The sequence below is a fragment of the Diadema antillarum genome, unplaced genomic scaffold, assembly GCF_040938485.1.
Source record: "Diadema antillarum isolate AM-2024a unplaced genomic scaffold, OU_Dant_1.0 seq00000732_RagTag, whole genome shotgun sequence".
Classification (NCBI taxonomy): Eukaryota; Metazoa; Echinodermata; class Echinoidea; order Diadematoida; family Diadematidae; genus Diadema; species Diadema antillarum.
In genome coordinates this window covers 1,344,041-1,356,742 of record NW_027271633.1, presented here as the reverse complement: position 1 = coordinate 1,356,742, position 12,702 = coordinate 1,344,041, and the positions used below count along the sequence as shown (strand labels likewise).

Here is a 12,702-nt window from a genome sequence, read left to right as displayed (position 1 = left end):
TCTGCCACACCCTGTGTGAGGTTATAGTGTGATAATGAAAAATGATCAACGAAATTGTAGGTTTGACCTTGAGAATTTCTCGGTGAAGTATTCCTACGACAAAAGCTACGTTGAATGAAGATTGATGACATCCACGGTTCGGGTTTTATAGACCAGAGAGACTTTCACAAGTTGGCTAAGTTGGATCTGATCGGATGGTGTGCTAGAATAAATAAAAAATAAAACATAAAAAAACCTAGCCTAGCACCATAAAGTTAGGTTTAACCGCAAAAATGATGGCCGGTCTTTGCAGTATCGCACTCCTGACACTCGACAGTTCAACACAAACTCAATCAAGCAAAGGTTGCCCATAAAAAAAAAGCAGTCATTCAAAAAAAAGCAGCCAGATTCATTTGTAATGATTACAAGTGGCAATCTTCCGTCTCCGGAATGATAAAGGATCTCAAACTTCATCCACTCCCAGAACGACGCAAGCTTTTAAGGCTATCAACATTTCATAAAATAAAGCACGGCAATATTGATCTAAATCTCGAGGATTATATCAGTCCTGCTAAAGCACCGAGAGGTATGACAACCCGAAGTTATCATCCGGATAATTACTCTACTTTACACGGTTCCTCAACTGCTCTCGCCAACTCCTTCTTCCATAGAACAGCGAAGGATTGGAATAATCTGCCGAGTAACATAAAGCAGATTCATAAATTTGACACATTCAAAGAAGCGCTCCAGCGTCACCTCCGTTGTGATTAGCTGCACATCACACACCACAGTGCTGAGTGATACTCTATCCAGAGTTTTTTCAGCGTATTCATCCAGATCCAGATCCAGATACTGAATCATAGCAACTGTGTTACGTTTGTTGGTCATACAAAACGTATACACGTCAGTATGTTAGATCTACTAAACTAGCAAGCGACTTTAATTTGTGGAATGTACAATCCTGCGTGGACTTCACAAAAACATAAAACTTCAAGATATTCAACACCAACTGGAACAGTACCTAATTCGTAACAGAAATACTGTGTAAACTTAAAATAAGAAAAAATTCCTTACAATCTCCTCTTCTCGACGGTGAAGTCAGTCAGAAGGACAACATTACTAACGTTAACGTACACGCGTTGCGTTACATTACATACACACGGCGGCCGCGCGGGCGCGCGCCACATACTAAAATCACATCCAGATACTAGTATGTGGTTAATATCTCTATGATCACATCACATGCACACGTCTGGCGCCGTGGCTGCATGCAGCATACCGGCAGCAAGCAGCTAGCTAGCTAGCTAGCTGTCTGCTTGCTAGCGCGCGCTGCGCTCGTCAAAGAGGTTCATCTTTGACACAGCGCATTATCGATCACATCCGCATGGTTATGATTGGATCGCACGCCTTTTCCAAAATTGCGCGCCACTTGATACCTACGTGATGGCTTGTACAATCATGAACCAAGTTTGTGTAGTCTGCTTTCTGTTTCAGTTTAGTTTTGTTTTTATACCGATTTTGCAGGTGGTCACAGGTGGATGTGTTCATGGCAAATTTTATGTCCATATACATACAGACATTGCAACATAAAATGCGTAAACATTAGTAATTGCGGACCCGACCACAAACTTCATTGAGTACATTTTATGATCAGTATAGTGTACTAACATATTATATATAATATATATATTTTTTAATTGATATACCAGTACATATATCTCTTCGTATTCACGCAGCTACTTTATATAGGCCTATATCTTACGCACCTATATAAGGATAGGTTGCCTTTTGTCTGTCCACCCTCCTGCTCTAATCCCCCTCCCCTTTTATACATATTTGGCCCCTTGCCCATGACCTAGCCTACCCTCTCCTTTTGTTTTCTTTATTCTGTGTCCCTAACCTGTCCCTGTCTGTTCTTGTTGTGTGAAGTCCTTGTAATCAAGTGATTGCATTCTCTACATATTTTTGCCTCACATCTGACGAAGATACTGCTAGGATCGACAGCTCAGGCCCCTTTTGACTCCAAAAATATAAATCATAGAATTAGAAGGAAAAACGTGTAGATCCTATAATGAAAGAAAGGTATTATTATTTGCAGCTTATACTAAGTCCTGCATTATCGATAAGGAGTAAGAGGTATAATCATGAGAACATAATGTGCTACTCAGACCTGTGTGTGATGATGAGGGGAGGGGTTAGAGTTTATACCAGGGTTGGGCTGGACCGGGACTCCCGTAGGCAAGACCATTCCCACTCGGATTCCATCCGGTCACTTTGGCGTTCCCTTAATTATTATACTGTTTTATCATTTATTTTGTTTACTATCATTATCATTATCATTATTATTTTGCTTATTATTATTATACTTTAGATTCTTTAGATTCCAGAGTGTGTTATTTTCTTTGACATCGCACCCGAAACACATCATTTTCATTTTGAATTTTGTTTTAATTTTTGCGTTGTTAAGTTCTTTACAAAAGTTTAAGTAACAGGGCCTATACGTTTTTGTGATTCGTTTGTTTTGCTTGTTTTGTGTGACTTGTTTCTCTGTTTTGAGTCGTTTCAAAATGTCATCTTTTTGTAATCACTCTAACGCCGTGAGAGGCAGCAAATTAGGAATTTTATTTCTCTGCATTATGATTTACCTTGAATATGCCTTCTGTTTTTTGTTTTTTTTTAGCTTTAGCAATAAAGATAAACGTTCCTATTCCTATATTAGGCCGAGTCGATGTTTCAGACATTGGAGAATTGTGTTCTTTGTTCTCCTTATTACAGTTGAATCATTATTCTTTTTTATGACTGCTATTTTGTGCATTGCTGTTTTTTTTTTTTTTGTTTGTTTGTTTCCAGCTGTGCGCAGTTCTATTCAGTTGCATGTTAATGTTCGTCACCATTATTTCACGGGGCGTGCACCAGCTTTTTTCAGGGGGAGGCCTGCTGGGGTGGGTTTATTTCTGATTCCACTTCCGGGTTTCGTAGCCTGCATGGTGACGAGTGACCGATCCCGTTCTGAAGTATTTTGATATAAGCCGCATGAGCGAGCCGGGAGAGTCTGAATGGGGGTGCCCCATCACCTTCGAGACCATGGAGATTTAAATTATGCGTGCATATTATTATGATATAAGTAAAACATTTTTGTAAGGGGCTGAAGGGGGTGCATTTGCATCGCACCAACGCACCGCCCCCCCCCCCCCCCACGTGACGTGGTACAAGTGGTTCCGAGCGTCTCTGACGATGTATAACATTGATGGCCTATATGCATTTATTTTTTCTCTGCAGGTACATAAAACAAAACTGTCATTACTGTCTTAAACAATATCCTGCATCTAATGAATTATTTAACATTTGGGATGACGTATTGTTCGCACATTACAATTATTATTTATCGAGTGATTAGCACGTCTTAACTCAAGCTCCGCTTTCTGAGTAGAGATCACTGCCTCTTTTCCATCGCTTTTTTGTCACTATTCACTGCAAAAAGTCCGGTGTTAAATAGTGAACACCGAGCTGGTGTTAAATTTTCGGTGCTCATTTATGGTATTAAATTAACACCTCCGGGTGTCATTTCCAAATTTTAAACTGTTTTTTGAAGAGTTTCTTAGTAACTGCACTTCTCGTTGATTTTTAATTTAAACAAGACGATCAAGAATTTTACATTAAAATACTAGATTTTTGAAAAAATGTGAAAATAAATTTACACCAAAGGAACACCAGCTGGTGTGGTCTCTTATTGAAGCTGGACGGGTGTTAAACCATTGATATTAACACCAACAAATATCAAATCAACACCATGTGGTGTCATTTTTGAATTAACACCAGTACAGTGTCAAAAACACACCAGGTACAGTGTCAAATTAACAACACGAAGCGTCATGTGAACACTTTTCAACACCATCACAGTGCATTTTTAACACCTGTGGGTGTGGTCCTTTATTGAAGTTTGATCGGTGTTAGATTTAACACCCGTGGTGTTAAATCTAACACCGATGTTTTTACAGTGCAGATGGGCAATTCCACGTTACTCACGTTACACTTTTTAGGCGTCTCTGCATATTGTAATTGTCATATTTTTTATACTGGAAGGTTTGACAGACTCTCTGTTGTACAATAGATGCACAAGTCCTTAGTCTACCATGCAATATTAATAAAATTTTACTAACCACATCCATACCGGAAATAAAGACAAAATAATTTCGTTACTCACGTTACATTTTTCGGGACGACATAAAAAGCCAATATGCCTTTATTCAAAAAGTGTCCTCATACTGGGCAGTATTTCAAACAACTGTTGTATGATTTATATAACTCATGTTGTGGTACTCAAATATAGGGGGTCAAAATTTTGAGAGCATTGGAAATATTTGACAGCAATAGCAAAATCGTCGTTACTCACGTTACACGTTACTCACGTAACATATTGTAATTAGCTCATAATCACTACCACATAACTGACAATGAGAATTAGCTGGAAGCTAAACACTTTTGATGAATTTAACCTCTACAGATATTTTGTCCCTGAAATAAAACAATATTGGCACTCTTTCATACTATTCCCACTGTCATACGGTCATTATATTCCACATACTTTACTTTTCAGAATCCGAGTAAGCACTACAAACCAAATGCAAGAAAATATAAAGTAGTAGATACTAGTTCATGCAGTGAATTAAAATATTCTCCTTCTATTCCCTTTGACAGGAACTTAAATGTAAGTAGTTTTAATCATGAGTGAAACACTTGCTTTCATAAACTGTAAACTACTTCAGAAATAACATACAGTACATTGTCCACAAATTACATCCAGCTACTGTTACCAGTGTGGACTTTCCACTCTATTTCAGGGCTGCCAACTCTTGCGCAATTAGCAAGACTTACGCAATTCATCAAATTTTAACTAACTCTGATAAAAGAATTCTCACACTTAACCCCAAAAACAGCATGTTAAAAAAAAAAGGAATGTCCCTAAAATTCCTGATTATCCGAACATGCAATATGCCCAAGCCCAAACTTTCGAGATTTTCCCACAGGCAAACTTTCTCTATGGCATGTGTTGAAATCTTTACTAGAGTATGCACCAAATCCATCAGTTAAAATGCAAAATTGATGAAGTTCACTCCAGTGGAAAGGGGGGAGGGGAGACACCCCCCTTCCACACCATCCCCAACCCCCCTCACCACCACTGTCACTTCGTTTAGTCGCTTGCTTACTCACACTTCACTCCAAATTCTCACTCTAGTTTGGCAGCCCTGCTATGTACAGTCTTTGTAATCAGTGATCTACCTCTTAACCCAAAAATTATTCTTGTATCTTCTGGTATAGGGCTAGTGGTGGATTCTAACTTTGAGTAAGCTACTGTAGTTAAGCAATTGTCATTATTTTGGGTTGATAATCCCAGAGAATTATGTATAAAAAGCTGTAACACTGACAATTCTTGTAAATGTCTTAAACTCACATGTATGTGTATTTACCAGCTGCCAGAACATGATTATTGTTAACCCCCCCCCCCCCGCTCAAAAAAAAAAAAAATGGCATTGTAAAAAGAGACAATGCCAACTCTTGCTCAAAGTTACATCAGGTGTACAGATTTTTGTTGTTAATCTATTATGCTTCCAATTCATTTGTAAATTGCATCGAGGTGCATCATTATATTCCCATTTGTCTTATGATTGCTCCACTAACCAATTACCAAAATTGTACAAATTACAACCTTAAGCATCAAAAAAGCTGGCTCTAAAAGGGATTTAAAGATATCCATAGCTGGTATCTGAAATGATATAATGTAAGGCTTAGAACTAAAAAGAAAAATTATAATGTCCATGATTATGAGCCACATCTGGTTCGTCTAGTTTACCAATCAAGATTTTCTTTGGATAGCAAGTGTGTTTAGCCTATGTATTATATAACAACCAATTCAAGCAAGGTCATGTAAGGTTAGACCATACTCTCTTTATGCTCCCTCAGCTTACTCAAGCCACACAAAAAATATTTACTGTCATTGGTATAGAAATATATTTGTATTTCGTGATTTTTTGTCGTTACTCACGTTACATTCTTGTTACTCACGTTACATTGTTACTCACGTTACAGTTTTTGAACCTCTCTCATTATAATACAATTGCATGTACACAACTCTTTCACCATTTTTCATATTAGGTAGAGGCAGTATGAAGAGAATTTCCATTGGCACATTTTAAATCCGAAGGAATATTAAGATATGAAACTATTTCAGTATTTTCGTTACTCACGTTACATTAGTTTTAGCAGTTTGGCAGTATGCATTCTACCAATTCATGGGAATACGGATCATTTTTTCCTCACTGACAACTAGTAACTAATACCCAATACATCATAAAAATCAACAAATCAATTACTTACCATTCTTTTATATGCTATGGATTCAACTCAAACATTCAAGTACATTTTCAATGTAATTCTCAATGAAAATGTAATTTGACTTTAAAGTGTAATATCTGCCATTCTGGAGGTATATTAGTGTAAAAAATGGCTGTTCCACATGCCCAGACATATACTGAACAAAATAAAATAGGTGGCAAGTTTCAACATAACAATTTATTTTTTCACCCCATGACACCAATCTCATGGAATTGCCCAAATGCAGTTTTTGGGCCATGTCGTGAGGAAGAGGCAAACTGAACAGAGCTGTCTAGTCCTGTCTGGATTTGTGAATGGGAAGAGATCACGTGGACGACAGCGACTCACTTTCCTTTCTGCAATGGCTGGATTAGTCGGCGAGAGAGGATCTACATTGCTGCATTCGTGCGACGATAGAGGGAGATAGCGGAAACATACTGCATCAGTGATCGCCAACGGGCAGTGAGGTCCATGGCAGAACAGAGAGAGAGTCCTCTCTCAATAACTTTATGATTACATTCATTCGTACACATCTATATTTTGGAACCTACTTTTACATTATTTCACTGTCTTATACCATCAGAGGCTGTTAAACAGTAATATTGTTTGTCAAATGTATGTCCTATACCAGGGCTCGACACTAACTTTTTGTTTGGTGGCCCGATGGGGCCACCAAAATCCTCAATTTCAAATTTTTGGTGGCCCGAGAGAAAAATTTGGTGGCCCCGAAAAAAACAACAATAAAAACACATTAAAAGTCCTGTTTTTTTTTTATGAGTCAAATATCTAAGTTTTATCCAGTCATAGTAAGAATTGGAAGTTGGACATACATCTACTCATAAATAAACCTCAACAAACTCGCAACACTCACTCTCAGGCACTTTCATCCATCCTTTAAACAAATATAACTGCTAATTTCCGGCGCAAAAAGTTACGAATTAATTGACGTACTTTTCAAAAAATGTTGGTGGCCCGAGGCGGGCCACCAAATTTGCCCTTTTTGGAAATTTGGTGGCCCGACTTTCAATTTTGGTGGCCCCGGGCCACCGGGCCACCGTTAGTGTCGAGCCCTGCCTATATAATGTACCTGTATTAGGTCTTAATGACTTTTGTTAGATGGGGGGGGGGGGGGGTGATTTACAATAAGATTGATTGATATCGATGTAAGAGGATTTCCCATCTATTCTAAGTCATGTCTCATTCTAATTCGTCCATTTTTTCGTACTTGAGTGTGCTATCAAATTAGTTCAATTCAATTCAATTAAATTCAATTCAATTCATTTATTTTCATTCTTTTTCTTTTTTCTTTTTCAACAAAAACATAACACAAGATAGATCAAGTTTGACATCATAAACAAAGAACATTTGTCTTAATTAATACATGGTATCAATAAACATAGGAGCGCATACTGGCAAAAAAAAATAATACAAAGTCATGCTTCAGTTGAAAAAAAAAAGGAAGAAAGAATAGAGAGGTCCACTAAAAAGCAAAGCTTGTAGATTGTGAACCACTCATAAAACCTATATGAATTACTTATTTACAAACACTTGTGACGAATATAATATACGACAGGACGGGACAAAACAGGAGAAACACAACAACATGACACAACTTGCCAGAATAGATGAAAGGAAGGAAAGAAAGAAAAAAGGAGAGAATGAGAGAATACCTACACGCTGAACAAGGGAAATGGAACAGAGGATAGAGAATGTGCTTCATAGAGTTGGTGCTGCATGCAGCTGAGCAAGGATTGTAATGGCTACTTCTTTACGTAATAATGAATTCAGTGTTTGAATGATTGGTGGGTGGATGATGAACCCTGAGGTTAACAAAAACTATAGCTGTTTATGGAAAAAAACATATCAGGGAGGATTTAATAAAAAAAGTTTCAACTTGCGCTTAAAAGAATACAAAGATGGGGATTTTTTTATTTCACAGCTCAGTGAGTTCCAAAATCTAGGACCGGTGTATAACTGAGCCAATAAAGTTCTCAGGAGGGGTAAATTAAACTCATTAGATTGTCTAGTGGGATAATCATGAAAAGACTGGTTCCGTGGGAACATTGAATTAAAAATACTGGGAAGTGCATTTACATTGTAATTAAACATAAACTGACCTAGTTGAAAAAAAATACAAATCTTTAATTTTCAAAATATCATGTTTCTTATAGATAATGGCTCTGTATATGGGAACGTGGCGGGACGCCACAAATAATACGAATAACCTTCTTTTTGTAACAAAAGTAATTTATCTAGTAAGTTTTGATGGGCACTATGCCCCACGCTAGGAGCCCGTAATTAAGATAAGGTAAAATTAGAGAAAAATACAACGTCAACAAAGAGGACAATGGAATATGAAACTTGAGTCTATTAATAATACCGGTATTGCGTGAAATTGAATGTTAGTAATATGCGGCCTCCACGAAAGTTTATCATCCACTGTGATACCAAGGAATTTTATATGAGAAACTCGTTCTAACAAAGTGTCATCAAAAGCAATACCTGTCTCTAAATCTTCTAAAGAATTACTAAAAAGCATATACTTAGTTTTCTGAAGATTAAGAGAAAATTTATTAGCTCTTATCCACTGAGTTACTTTTTTCAATTCGGAATTAACTACAATGTATGCGTACAAGAGTATCTGGATTTTGGTGAGAAAAGAAAATATTTGAATCGTCAGCAAAAAGTATAAATGAGAGTATGTCAAATGATCTGCAAAAGTCATTAAATTATAATGATAAAAAGTAAAGGTCCTAATAAACTACCCTGTGGGACGCCACATTTAATGAATTCTAAACTCGAGCTGTACTCGTTCAGAGATACATATTGTTTTCGGTTTTGTAGGTAACTCCTGAACCACTCCAAGGCCTTCCCGCGTATTCCATAATGAGACAGTTTATAAAGTAATATTTCATGATTAATTGTATCGAAGGCCTTGGAGAAGTCCAGGAAGATACCAATAAGATGAGAATGATTATCAATAGTGTGCGCAGCGTGGTCAATAAACTTTAAAAGAGCATGAATGGTGCTATGTTTCTGACGGAACCCAAATTGAGAATTTGTAAAAACATTATGCAAATTGAAAAAATTAATTGTTCTTGTAAATATATATCAATTTTTCCTGCTGACTACCGTCATTTTAAATCTATATTTATATTTCATTTCATTTCATTTTCATTTCAATTTATTTTCATATTTCTCACATATAACACAATAAAGTATATATAAATACAAAAATTATACAAAACATAATTTAGATGAGACTTCATCAGAATGTACAGAAGTTTGATTTGGTATAAACACGAGGTCTGTATGCATGTGAATTTCACTGTGGTCATAATGCGAAAAAATATGATGGGGCCTGCGTAAAAGCATTAGCTTGTACAGCCGCAGGTCCCGTGAGTAATCAGACTAGGGGAAGTTTAAAGTACGGATGTTTTTTAAGACCAACTATATCTGGGGAAACCGATTAAAACAAGCAAAACAAAAAATCCAATTAAATATATGTCACTAAATAAAGATACAGAAAACAGAAAGGTCACATGTTGCAGCAGTGAACAACAACTGCAGAGATTCAAGGGGTGTGTTGCAGAGTATAGAAAATGGCGTTACTGTATGTCATAAATACATAAGTAGAAGGTGGGATAATGAGATTTGTCGTGAATGTAAACAATACCGAAAGCTCAGGAGTATATCTCCTTCATCTGAACACATTTTTCTTGTTCTTTTTCTTTTATTTTATTTTGTCACGTTAATATTGAAAGCAAATTTGTCCCAGATGATCTTGGAGCTGAAGAAATGACATTGAATTTCTTTCTTCAAAGAATTTCAGTTGTTGTTCATTTGAATTCCTCAAAATAAAAGAAAAGGTTGTCCAGCACAAATGCGTTTATTGGTATATGGAACTCATATACTTTTGTTATTAAGTAGCAACATTCTGGTGACTACTAATAGTGTAAATTATGCACATTCTAAATTCCTATACTTCAGTCTCTGCACTGTTTTGCACAAAGTCATGTTCGGCCTCTCCATTCTGTTCACACAGACGTTTAAATAATATTGTTCAGGTGTATAACGGCACATAGTTGTAGTGTAAATTTATTTATGGGTAAATTTTGCTCGTATTTAAACATCTTTCCTCATTTTAACATATCCGTACACTACTTATCTATTCATCTGTTATCAAAGCAACAACACCCAAAAGAAAAAACAAACAAACTGTCACCCACAGTTGGGTTTTTCACAATTTTGCATTCTATAACGGCTTCTTTGTTCTCGGTTTTAAAACTCTTCTCCGTATCCCATTCTTTAAATACAAAATATTCTTTCTATCTGTAGGCCTCTTCATCTATCACAGTGTATAATTTTATTATGTTTCTATTGATTATGCATAAACCTATATTCTTTGTATCAAAGGATTCAAATGTATGCAGGCCTAAATATCTACATTGCACATGTCTATCTTGTCGGCTACCTACCGAGGAAGAAAGACAAGGGGTCACTACCCCACACGAACCTCACACCATGAAAAAGATTGATAAAAGAAATAGTTGATGCTGCTAACACTCCAAACAAACAAGAAAGAAAAAAGTGTATGATTATAGATTATTAGACTTCTTTAGTTATTTTGACATAATGATAGAATGATTTGGTTGTCCCTCTCCACTTATTTTGCATGTTACATAGGAATACATAGGATCTACCACTTGGATTCCCCCCTTACTTTTTTTTTAACCCGGAAGTGGCACTATAAAAAAAAAAATGGTGGTTAAGCCCTTGAAAAGTGGCACCAAAACGATATTGCGCTTAAGCCTTTTTTATTTGTTTGTTTGTTTGTCAGCAGATTAACCCCGGAAGTCAGAGGCACCAGAAAATTGCGCTTGAGCTTTTTTTTTTCTTGTCAGCTGAGGAAACCCAGAAGTAACACCAGGGGGGCGTTTCATCAACGAGTTCGTCGGAGTTTTCACCGACAAATTTGCTATCAGCCAATCAGACGCAAGGATTTACACTGACAACTGTTACAAGCTAATGAAATCCTTGGTGTGATTGGCTGATAGCAAATTTGTCGGTGAAAACTCCGACGAACTCGTTGATGAAACGCCCCCCAGAAATAAATTGCCCCCCTTTCAAAAACGCAGTGCAAAATACTACTGAGTAGTAGATTTCAAACCACTCAACAACAATGATGCGATGATGAACAAACACTAGTAGTCATGCTGCCCTCTGCTGTTTAACTCTAACCCAACAAAATAGCTTCAGCCTTTGTGGCCCTTTCAGTCACGATACATCAATCAACATACTGCACAACACACAATTTACATGTACCATAAACTGACTGCATGCGCCCATATTCGTACCGTCCGTATTCGTTTAGTGGTGAAGTCGTCGAACGCCTAGCTGTGTACTACGGATACCACAGACTGTGACGGATACGCGGACTAGTACGGGCGGGTGAACGGGAGTTGAATGACGAAAGCTATACTATAGCCTTCTAAATTATACTTTTCACGTCTGGCGAGTTGGGGCAATTTGCTGAATAACATTCTTCTTTTGAAGCTGTTAGTGAGTATTTTTGTCGAAACACTTTTTAACGAGTTTGAGGGTTTGTTTTTGTTGTTGTCATTCGTATTACCGGGGCATATTTTGCATCTATCGAACTACCTCCCAGATCTGGATCATTTAGTACGCTCGCAGTACAACACCATTGTAGTAGTCCCATGTATTCATATTGATGTGTGCAAGCGGAATCGACTTTTCTTTGTCGTGCTAAACGTAAAGTTAGGCATATCGGCGCCGGCATATCAAATTTTGCGTAGCCTTAGAATCTACACTGTAGGTTCAATCTACACATTTTAACTGTGTTTACTACTGTTTGATATCTTGATCTCATTTCGGCACTGCTACTAGACTAGATCTATACAGAGTATAATTATAAATTTTACAATGTAATCTCAGTCCGGGAAACCCGCTCATGAGGACCGCCCCCGCGTACGAGGATGGTCCCTCCTCATGAGGACCTCCCCCCGCCTCATGAGGCCCCCCATTTACTTCTTATTCATCTCACATCTGACGTATAAATTGTCGCAACTTTGCACGGTGATTTTTTGTTACACACACATGTCCACTATCCATGATGAAAAGAAGAAAAAATCCTGTATGTTTTTTTTTTTTTTAATCGAGTTTTAATCAACCGATGCAGAGCGCCCATCAAAACACGGGCGCCAGCGCGTTCGCACAATGCAAGACTGCAGCACCTAGCGGCCTGATCCGACTAAATATTTTCGATGCTTTTTTCTGCGGCTCTCACCTCTCCGCGCACGAATCAGCCTCGTGAAGCTGAAGTCTGACATC

At 37.4% G+C, this 12,702-nt stretch overlaps 1 protein-coding gene across 1 annotated transcript in view; it reads left to right on the top strand.

The window, feature by feature from the left end:
- The first annotated feature begins 11,805 nt into the window (after positions 1 to 11,805).
- Positions 11,806 to 12,702, top strand: part of LOC139738269 (xylosyl- and glucuronyltransferase LARGE1-like) — a 28,330-nt gene continuing 27,433 nt past the window's right edge. The window contains exon 1 of the mRNA XM_071648917.1: positions 11,806 to 11,913. The gene's annotated coding sequence lies outside the window, so the exon portion shown is untranslated. The remainder of the gene's footprint in view (positions 11,914 to 12,702) is intronic.